We start from the raw sequence: 10,775 nt of genomic DNA on the forward strand, positions 1-10,775 counted from the left end.
GCCGATGCGACGGCAGGCACGGCGAGGGCGATGGAGCTCTGGCTCGAGGGCTCAGCCGGACGACGGTAGCGCCGGTCCGGTCGCCCGCCTGCTGGGACTGCAGCGTCGCTGCGACCCAGGTCCTGCCAAGGTTCTAGCCATTCCGCGGATCTGAGGCGCAAAGGCACTGAGGTTCCTTCACCTCCGGTCAGGACGGTGCCGGGGGCGGGCAAAGCGTGACGGATGGGAATAGGAGCCAATAAGAACTGAGCCTTGCCAGGTTGGGAGGGGTTAGGGGTGGGGCAGCAGCCGGGGCGGGGCCTTTGGCGGGGCCTGCGGGGGCGGGAAGGAGCGGACCCGAGTGAGACTCTGGAGACCAGCCGGACTGCAGAGGCAACGTCGAGGTCCAGACAGGTAGGAGTCGGGTGATCTAGAGCGGGGTGTCAAGCGACAGGGACTTCGGACGCTCGGAGCGATTGGCATCACCCTCTGGGCGTCGGGCGAGGGACTGCGGCGCAGCGGCGGCGTCCGTGGAAGGTGCGAGCTGGGCTGGCGGAGGTGGCGTCCCCGCGCCCCGCGGTCTCTGCACCTCTTCGGTCCGGAGGAGCGAAAGGGTGTTGGGCCCAGCGGACGCTCGGCTTTGGGACGTCCTCTCCTGGCCACACGGGTTGTGGCGGAGTCTGGCTGAGGATATCCTCGCCGCTCACGTCTGGGGCTTGGGAACCCCTCGGCCGGGCGCCGCTCTTTGCTGGGGAAGAGGGAGGCAGCGCCCCGCAGTCCGGGGGAAACGCGGTCTTTCGCCAGGATTAGCCAGGAGCTTGAACTTAGCCCAGCTGGGATGATGCACTTCGAAACAATTTTTTGCGCGCGCGCGCGCGCGCGTGTGTGTGTGTGTGTGTGTGTGTGTGTGTGTTGTTTTGATTCTTAACAGCATCTAATACGCACAATACCCAAAGTTGTCAAGTAGAATTTTAATTTAAAAATCTGACAGTGGAACGTTTAAGAGCATTTGAGTAACTAGGGCCGTACAGCAGCTGATGATTAGATTATGACTCAAAAGGCTCAAGTCTGGGGCCAGAACCCACGGAACCAGATGTGATACCTCGGTCAAATTAACTTCCTGGGCCTCCCTTTCTGTAACTGTGAAACTGGCAAGCTCATGCCTATGGGTATTCTCTGGGTCAAATGAGATGAGTGAGAGTATTCTACAGTGTTAGATATTTGAACGTGCGTGTGGGGCATGTATATTCTGTGAAGCAACTACGAAGTGCCTCGTGTGATTCTCTTGCAGTGTTTTAGATAAAGTGCTAGATCCTTGCTTACTGTGTAAATAAGTTGTTTAAACTCCTTTTACACAAAGTCACCATTGTTTGAGTGTGTTCTATTTTTCACTGGTTGATGAAATTTTCTAGACTAGCACAGTGGTGTTATCTATACACTTGCTGAATCATTTACCATGAAGTCTGTAGCAATCAAGTAATCTACTTCTTTGCCTTAGCTAAATAGTTGTCGTTTAAGATACCTGCTAAAGTAAGCTTGGGATATTGCTCCAAATCAAGACTTTCTTTTGTTTTTGTGTATTGAGGGGCTGCTTACAGGAAGATTTAAATCCTTCAGAATATAGTTAATATGTGGCCGTATTTTTTCATGCAGCCTTTATTATAGAGGTTTTTGTTCTTTACTGTGGGTATGTGTGCAAGGGATTTTAGGGGGAGATGGGAAATAAAAAAGAAAATGGCAGTTTTGTAATCTGGAGGCTTTTGCTGGGGATACTTATAGGCCTGTTCTGAGTTTGCCAGGCAGAAACCAGGAAACGTAGTAATTATGTGTCTTGGTCTTTCATTAGTTTGTGTATGTGTGTGTTGAATGTGGTAGTACGTTTTTTAAATGCAGCAATAAAGGAAGAATATTGATTTTTCTTATTGACAATAAGCAGTTTTCAAAAGCTGAAAATTATATTACTTTTAAAGGTTCTGTAGTGAGGCTTAAGTTATAGGCAAGAATTTTAGACCACTGGATACCAAGATCAAAATAAATGAAGTAATAGAGGGAAAGTTACTAGTGAATGTAATTTTTCTGGTGTTGCTTTAGAAGTTTTATTTAAACATGTTTCAACAAGTCAGTGGAGGATGGGTGTTTTGAAACTACTTTAAAACATGAATTTTACACATGTACTCCATGTATAAATTTTTCTATGATTCATAATTTGTTGATCTTGGAGGTCTGAAACCTTACATTCACATTGTTTTTTGAGGGCCTATTGTATCCCAAGGCACAAGCTGATATTTATGTAAGAGCAGTATGTAATTCCTTTCATCTAGGAGATTACACCCTATCAAGGGGGTGAAAATGAGTACCGAAAAAGCAAAAGCTGTTTTTAAAGCAGATGGTAACAATAACAACATCAACTGGCATTCGTTGGTACCTACTCTGTGCCAGGCAGTATTCTAAATTCTTTACATGTAATTAGCTTATTTAATCCTCACAACAGCACATGAGGGACGTTATTATGATTATCTCATTAAGAGGCATAGAGAGGTTGAGTAACTTGGTCATGATTAGACAACCTCGATAGCAGAGGTAGGATTCAAATCAGTCACCCTCCAAGGACCTGATTGTAACCTTTGCACTACACTGAGTTTCAAATTCTGTGAGTGAGATATAAATGAAATCTAATACTATTTTAAAAAGAGGTCGATAAAAAACTTACTCAAAGAGAGGAAAGAAAGAGGAAAAAGTAAACTGGTATTGCAATATCTAGAAAAAGTCATGTCCAAGATATGATTTAATTATAGTTTGTATGTAGGAACCCTTTTTTTGTTGTTACCGGTGAATGACATGGGGTCGATTCTAAGCTCTCAGTCCCTCAGTAATGACAGTTATGGCATTATCTTAACAATATGAGGTGCTTTTTTTTCATTAAGAAGTTAAAAATATCTGTTCTCAGACAGTCAGTTAAGTGTGAGATTCAAGAAAAGAAAATGCTTCCCTATTTTCAAGAAGCTTATAACCAGACATGTAAATAAGTCCCTGCAATTTCAGCATGATAAAAGCTATAAAGAAGTATAGATTTAGGTATGTTTGAAGAGTTGCCAGAAAAAAAAAAAAAAGAAGTATAGATAGAGTTTAATGGAAATACTCATGGGGAAAAATAATTCTGCACGTGGTAAGAAGGAGGATTAGAGAGAAGATACCATATTTAAATCTGGCTTTGAAGGATGAATGGGAGTTTGCTGAAATTGGGTCAGGAAACAGGAGATATGAATGAAAACCAGGGATAAGTGTGAAAGTATATGGTATGTTTGAGGAATGTGTTGTAGCCCATTGTCACTGAAGGTCAGAGTGTATAGAAATGGGTGGTTGGGCTAAAGGAGAGGGTGCCTGGAAATATGAAAAAAGGAAAGTGCAAAGCTTCCTTGCTAATTGCATTAGGATCACTAAAATTTCTGGGTAATGTGGGATTCAGTTTCCTTCATTTGGAACAAAGAAATGAGTAATTCAGTTTAGCAGGCTGTTTCACTAAAAAATATAGTGTTAAAAGTACTTTTAATACTTTGAAGTACGATATAAGACAACATTACAGACTTAGGTAAGTAAAAAGTTGTGATTCAGAAAAAGAGGGGAAAGATGTCTTCTGGTGCTAGGTCCTGAAGAGCCAGAGTATCATGCTAAGGACTTTGGACTTGATTCTAAAGACAAGGGAGAGCTAGTGAAGGATTTTAGATATAGGTGTTTAGTAAAGATAACCTGAAGATGGCTTGGTGTCTGGATTGAATGGAGAGAGGCAAAAGGTAGAGAGATAAGTTGGGAGACTATTGCTATTGAAATAGCACAGATAAGAGAGGATTAGGGCTTGAAGTAGGAAACTAGTAACAGGGATGGAGAGGAGAGGATAGATAGTGAAGGCATAGAATTGACAGGGCTTTAAAATCAATTGGCTCAGAAGGTGAACAGAAAGGCAAACGACTTAGTTTCTTAGCTTGGAAAACTGTTTGGATGAAGGGTCTTTATTTTTTAATGTCGGAGGAAGATAATTGTTTCCATTTTGAACATGTTGAGTTTGAATTGTCTTTGGAGCATTCAAGTGGAGATGTCAAGAGAGGCTCTGAGTCCAGAAGCCAGGCTGAAATTGGTGATTCAGACTTCAGAGGTAGCAGGAAGTGTTAATTGAAGCTGTAAGAACAGATTAAATTGAATGTAGAATTAGAAGAGAAGAGGACCAAGAATAAATGATTTGTTTTATATAAGTAGAAGGGATTATTTAATTACCTATGCTAATTTTGTCCCATGAATTATTATTATAAAGCAATGAAATGGCTATTAATTGAAAGTTGAACAACTTTTACATTCAGATGAGTCCTGTTCTTTTAAAATTTCATTTGGGACTCACTCATTTATTCCAGAAGTACAGACACTCCTCAGTTTTTAATAGGGTTATGTCCCAATAAACCCATCATAAGTTGAAAATATAGTTAGTCAGCATATGATGAACTTACCATGGATTTATCTGAACGTAACCCCGTTGTGAGTTAAGGAGAGTACTGAGCACATACTGCTTTGGCGTCATCATAAAGTTGAAAAATCGTTAAGTTAAACCATCATTAAGTCAGGGACTGTCCTTATTGCCCAAAGTAGTATTGGCGCTTCTCTTTCTAAAAAGCTTTATTGCAAATTCACAGCTACACAAGAACATTGATCTTCTGGCTTTATTATAGAATTATTTTTCTGTCTCTTTATTTGCATGGCATGTATAGCTTATTTACTTTTTTTTTTTTTTTAAGAGACAGGGTCTTGCTCTGCCACCCTGGCTAGAATACAGTGATGCAGTCATAGCTCACTGCAGCCTGGACCTCTTTGGTTTAAGGAATCCTCCTGCTTCAATCTCCTGCTAAACTAGGACTATAGGCGTGCACCACCACTATTTTTTATTTTTTATTTTATTTTTCTTGAGACACCCTGGTTCTGTCACCCAGGCTGGAGTGCAGTGGCATGATCTCGGCTCACTGCAACCTCTGCCTCCTGGGTTCAAGCAATTCTCCTGTCTTAGCCTCCTGAGTAGCTGGGACTACAGACACACACCACCACACCTGGCTAATTTTTGTATTTTTAGTTGAGATGGGGTTTTAACATATTGGCCAGGCTGGTCTCGAACTCCTGACCTCAGGTGATCCACCTGCCAAACTGTTGGGATTACAGGTGTGAACCACGGTACCTGGCCTGACCCCCTGATAATTAAAAAATTTTTTTTGCCCAGGTGCAGTGCCTGATGCTTATAATCCTAGCACTTTGGGAGGCCGAGGCGGTGGGTCACTTGAGTCAGAAGTTCGAGACCCACCTGTCCGACATGGTGAAACCAAACCTCATCTCTGCTAAAAATACAAAAATTAGCCAGACTATAATTCCAGCTACTTGGGAGGCTGAGGCAGGAGAATCACTTGAACCCAGGAGGTGGAGATTACAGTGAGCTGAGATTGCACCATTGCGCTAAAGCCTGAGAGACAACAGCAAAACTTCAGCTCAAAAAAAATTTATGTACGTACAGGCTGTAGTGCAATGGTGCAATACAACACACTCACCCAAAATATATATATACACACACACACACAAATATATATATATATATCGTGTGTGTGTGTGTGTGTGTGTGTGTGTTTGTGTGTGTACGCGCGCGCGCGTGCGGGCCTTAAAGTCCTGGGCACAAGGACTCCTTCTGCCTCAGCCTACCCAGTGTTTGGATTACAGGCATGAACCATTGTGCCTGGCTTCTGTTTACCTTTAATCAAAGCTTTGAAAGCATATTCCTATCCCAACACCGGATCTTTAGTTCTTGGAAGTCATAGACAAAGCTTAGAAAACAACAAAAGACTGTGTGCCCATGCCCATAATTGGCACATTGAGAGGCCAAGGAGGGAGGATTATTTGAGCCCAGGAGTTCTAGACCAGCCTGGGCAACATAAGGAGACCTCATCTCTACAAAAAATTTTTAAAAATTAGCCGGGCATGGTGACATATGCCTGAGGCCCCAGCTGCTTGGGAGGCTGAGGTGGGAGAATTGCTTGAACCCGGGAGGCAGAGGTTGCAATGAGCGGAGATTGCACTGCTGCACTGCAGCTTGGGTGACGCCTGAAACTCCGTCTCAAAAAAGAAGAAAAGAAAAGAATAACTGTATGGTCTTCTAAAGCAGGGGTTAGCAAATATTCTTTAAAGAGCTAGATAGTAAATATTAGTATTTTATACTTTTTGTGCCATACAGCCTCTATCACACCTACCCAATTCTGTCGAAAAGCAGCCACAGACAACACTTAAATGAATAGGCATGTACTGTGTTCCAATAAAACTTTATTTATGGACACTGAAATTTGAATTTCATATAATTTTCACTTCATAAAATGTTATACTTATTTGATCCCCCCCAACCATTAAAAAATGTAAAAGCCACTCTTAACGCAGAGGCCTTGCCAAAATAGGCAGTGGGCCAGATTGGCCCACAGGTAGGCCGTAGTCTGCCAGCCCTAAGGGATCTTCTTTGAAATACTTGAATTCGTAAGCTTGGTTTAGAAAAAAATCATGGTTCTTCAAAATTATACCTCCTGTTTTTAAATTCTTGTACATATAACTAAAACATTTTCATTCATCCTCCATTTCTCATTAAAATGGAAAATATTCCCTTAATTGGTTTGGAACCTGAGATACAGAGAAGTAGATTGACTTGTACAGAGTCAGAATAAAAAAGTTTATTTACAATAAAACATTGATCTTTTTGCTTCCGTGAAAGTGGGGCCATTGAAACCTGGGTGAAATAAAAGACAAACTTGAAGGGCATTCTGCACTGGTTCCCAAAGTGTTAGACAGGATGGAATTTTTTTCTCTTTTTCTTCTTTGCCTTGAATGAATAATTTTTATCCTAAAGAAAAGAAAACATGACAATGTCTTCACTTCATAAACAGTATATTAAATTATAAGACTGAAGCATTAAGTAAATGATAAGAGAGAAAACTTAAAGGACTTTTTCACATTTATCCATCCCAGGTGTTTACCCTTTTTTCTTTTCTTTCTTTTTTTTTTCTTTTCTTTCTCTCTCATTCTCTCTCTCCCTTTCTTTCTTTCTTTCTTTCTTTTCTTTCTTTCTCTCTCTCTCTTTCTTTCTTTTCTTGGAAGGCTGTAGATCTTTCTTTCTTTCTTTTGTCTTTCTTTCTTTGTTTTTTTCTGTCTTGTCTTTTTCTGTCACCCAGGCTGGAGTGTAATGGCACCATTATAGCTCACTGCAGCCTCCAACCCCTGGGCTCAAGCGATCCCTCCACCTCAGACTCCCAGTTAGCTAGCACTACAGGTGCACACCACCAAGGCTGGCTAATTTTTAAAAAAACTTTTTGTACAGATGGGATCTCGATACATTGTCTAGGCTGGGCTTGAATTCCTGGGCTTGGGATCCTCCCATCTCAGCCTCCCTAAGCACTGAGATTACAGGTATGAAGCCACTATGCCTGGCCCGTTTTTGAGGAAGAAATTCAAGATTTTTGTTTTGTTTTGTTTTTTTGAGACAGAGTCTCTGCCAGGCGCCAGGCTGGCGTGCAGTGGCACAATCTCGGCTCACTGCAACCTCTGCTCCTGGGTTCAAGCATTTCTTCTGCCTCAGCCTCCTGAGTAGCTGGGTCTACAGGCGCGTGCCATGACACCCAGCTAATTTTTGTATTTTCAGTAGAGACGGGGTTTCACCATGTTGGCCAGGATGGTCTCGATCTCTTGACCTTTTGATCCGCCCGCCTCAGCCTCCCAAAGTGCTGGGATTACAGGCATAAGCCACCACACCCGGCTTTTTCTTATGAGTCTTAGACTTCTGGTTAGTGGCGTGAAAATAGAGTTTTTAGCATTTAGTTCAGGCAATATTAATCAATTTGTATTACTTAAAGGTTATTATTTATGCTCTACTTTTTAAAGTTAAATTTCTAACTTTCACAGTTTTCATAGCATTGATAAATATTTGCAACAAAGGACATGGAGAGAAATTATTTGTTTTCCTTCAAGTTTGAATTCATAGAAATGACATGTTTACGGATTTTTTTGTTTGGGGATGTTAAAATTCAGGACAGATTGGTGGGGGGGAAGAGAGAGAGAGTTATTTTTGCTGCCACTTAAAAGGGATTTGCAGTTTTCTCTGTCTTTTTTCCCATTGGAGTAAAAAAAACAAAATCTCCCAGCTGTGTGGGATGTGTTTGAATTGGTTACTCAGCAATATAAAGCATAATTTTGTATTTAAATATTTCTCTGTACTCTTTGATATTCTGATTAAATAAGGGTCTATTAAGCCTATAATAATAGGGCCTTTGTGAGGAAATGACATAGCCCGCTCCACAACACTGTTTACTGAAAATTTCCTTTTCCCTGGGCCCTACTTAAACTATAAGGGTAACTTGGAACAAAAGCGGAAAATTATTTGAATTAGAGTGATGGTCAATTTAATCATGAGTGTAATGTGACAGCTGTCATTGTATAGTTATATTGACATAAATCAGGGTTAACCAAAGTGTGGGAGAATTTTATCTGCTGTTGTTAAAAATGGTGAGTCGTTCAACCAAATTTTATTTTTGAACTTTGCATTTGTCAAGTGTGGTATTTTCAAGAATCTAGTGATAATTGTATTTTTAAATCAAACTAGATCAATTTGCTTTTAAAATTTGTTGTTTCATAATTAGAAGAAAAAACCAAGTAAAAAATGCAGAGGTATATGCAATAACTGGATCCAGAAGAACAAAAATGTTGAGGGAAATGATCACCTGAGAAAAAGTATAAGACTTTCAGTGAAGATTCTTTAAAACATGATTTCATCAAATGGGCAAAACCTTAGTAAAATGACAGACCGTGTTTTCATTTTCCTATGATAATTGGGAATTTAATTGGCGTTGCAAATACGAATTAAAAATCTTTAAAATTAAAAAGATTCTTGGAGATATAGCATACTGGACTTTTAAATAAGCCCTTTCAAGTATTTTCAAAGAAAGAAAAAAAGAAGATAAAGTTATCTCAGTTTCCTATTTATTCAAGTATCATTCCTGAGAAAGATTATTGTCTCATTTAGTTGTGTATCAGTGGCATAAGCGAAAAATGGCTACATTATCTCTTGAAAAAGTACTCAACTAGAATTCATGGATATTGTGCTCATGATTTTTGATGCTAAATCAGCTGGAAATTAAAAATTATACTTCTTAGTGATGACATATCTCTATTCTGTACCGTTATGGGACATTTCAGCAATACTTGTAAGATGGCTATAGTCTGGTGCAGATTTTCTAATCCAAATCAATGGGGTCACTGATATTCCAGCTTGTACTGTGCTTTTAGGTAGTGAAGATAATAAGGAGGATTTTTTTTTGTGTTGCTTAAATTTAACCACAGCTGTACAAGTATGTGTACAGAATTTTAAAAAATAAATTGTTGATCCTCAGAAGTTAAACTGGAAAAAAAACTTTTAAATGATTATGAGCAATTGAATATCAAATGTGATTAGAAAATATAAAGCAGTTATTTTAAGCATTGTTTGAAGCTGCTGCTAACAGTGCTCCCTCCCCCGTCCACCCCCCATGCAAGCCTCATGCTTGTGTTTCAATGAGTATCTCCTCAAAATGCCTTGCAACACTCAAGGGGAGGGAGGGAGTTATAGAGAGACAAACTTACAGCCAGAAGTCAGAACAATGCGCCTGACAGTATAGGCATCCTCTTGCTTTCTTCTGAATTTCCAAGGAAAGCTCCTTGGACCTTTCCCTCCAGCAAAAACAATAGGCTGGGTGTGGGTGAACATACTGCCCAGCAAGTCACTGCTGGGCTCGATTTCTGTCCTTTTTGTTCTAAGGGTTAAGAGTACTGTTTGAAACTGCTGTTGTATATATGACAAAGCTTTGATATCCACAGAAAACTCTGAATCGCATGAATGTGTTGAAAGTTGTTAATTATATTAAAGGAAGCTTACTGAGTAACCAATATTTTAAAATATTTTTGTATTCAGAGTTAACTGTAGCTGTTTATTATATCGTATTGAAGTTTGATAGTTGAGATAAGGAGCTGAGCAGATTGTATGAATCCAGAATTTTTCTTTTTTTTTTTGAGACGGAATTTCACTCATGTTACCCAGGCTGGAGTACAATGGCGCAATCTCGGCTCACCACAACCTCCGCCTCCTGGGTTCAAGCAATTCTCCTGCCTCAACCTCCTGAGTAGCTGGGATTACAGGCACGCGCCACCACGCCCAGCTAATTTTTTGTAGTTTTAGTAGAGACGGGGTTTCACCATGTTGACCAGGATGGTCTCGATCTCTTGACCTCGTGATCCACCCGCCTCGGCCTCCCAAAGTGCTGGGATTACAGGCTTGAGCCACCGCGCCCGGCCGAATCCAGAATTTTTCTAGTTGAGAGGCAACCTTGGCCAGGCATGGTGGCTCACTCCTGTAATCCCAGCACTTGGGAGGCCAAGGGAGGAATATCACTTGACTCCATGAGTTTGAGACCAGCCTAGGCAACATGGTGAAACCCAGACTCTACTAAAAATACAAAGAATTAGCCAGGCATGGTGACATGTGCTTGTGATCCTAGCTACTCAGGAGGCTGAGGTGGGAGGATTACCTAGGCCCAAAGGTTGAGGCTACAGTGAGCTGTGAGCATGCCTCTGTACTCCATCCTGGGCAACAGGATGAGACTTGGTCAAAAAAAAAAAGGGAAGAAAGGGAGAAAGGGAGAAGGAGGGAAGAAGGAAGGAAAGGAAGGAAGGAAGGAAGGAAGGAAGGAAGGAAGGAAGGAAGGAAGGAA

At 41.0% G+C, this 10,775-nt stretch overlaps 1 protein-coding gene across 2 annotated transcripts in view; it reads left to right on the forward strand.

Moving 5' to 3' along the window:
* The first annotated feature begins 278 nt into the window (after positions 1-278).
* DENND2C (DENN domain containing 2C) overlaps positions 279-10,775 on the forward strand; it is a 74,677-nt gene continuing 64,180 nt past the window's right edge. For both annotated transcript variants that reach the window (XM_032249668.1, XM_032249669.1), the window contains exon 1: positions 279-393. The gene's annotated coding sequence lies outside the window, so the exon portion shown is untranslated. The remainder of the gene's footprint in view (positions 394-10,775) is intronic.

The sequence above is a fragment of the Sapajus apella genome, unplaced genomic scaffold, assembly GCF_009761245.1.
Source record: "Sapajus apella isolate SASKATOON/1434 unplaced genomic scaffold, GSC_monkey_1.0 scaffold69, whole genome shotgun sequence".
Lineage (NCBI taxonomy): Eukaryota > Metazoa > Chordata > Mammalia > Primates > Cebidae > Sapajus > Sapajus apella.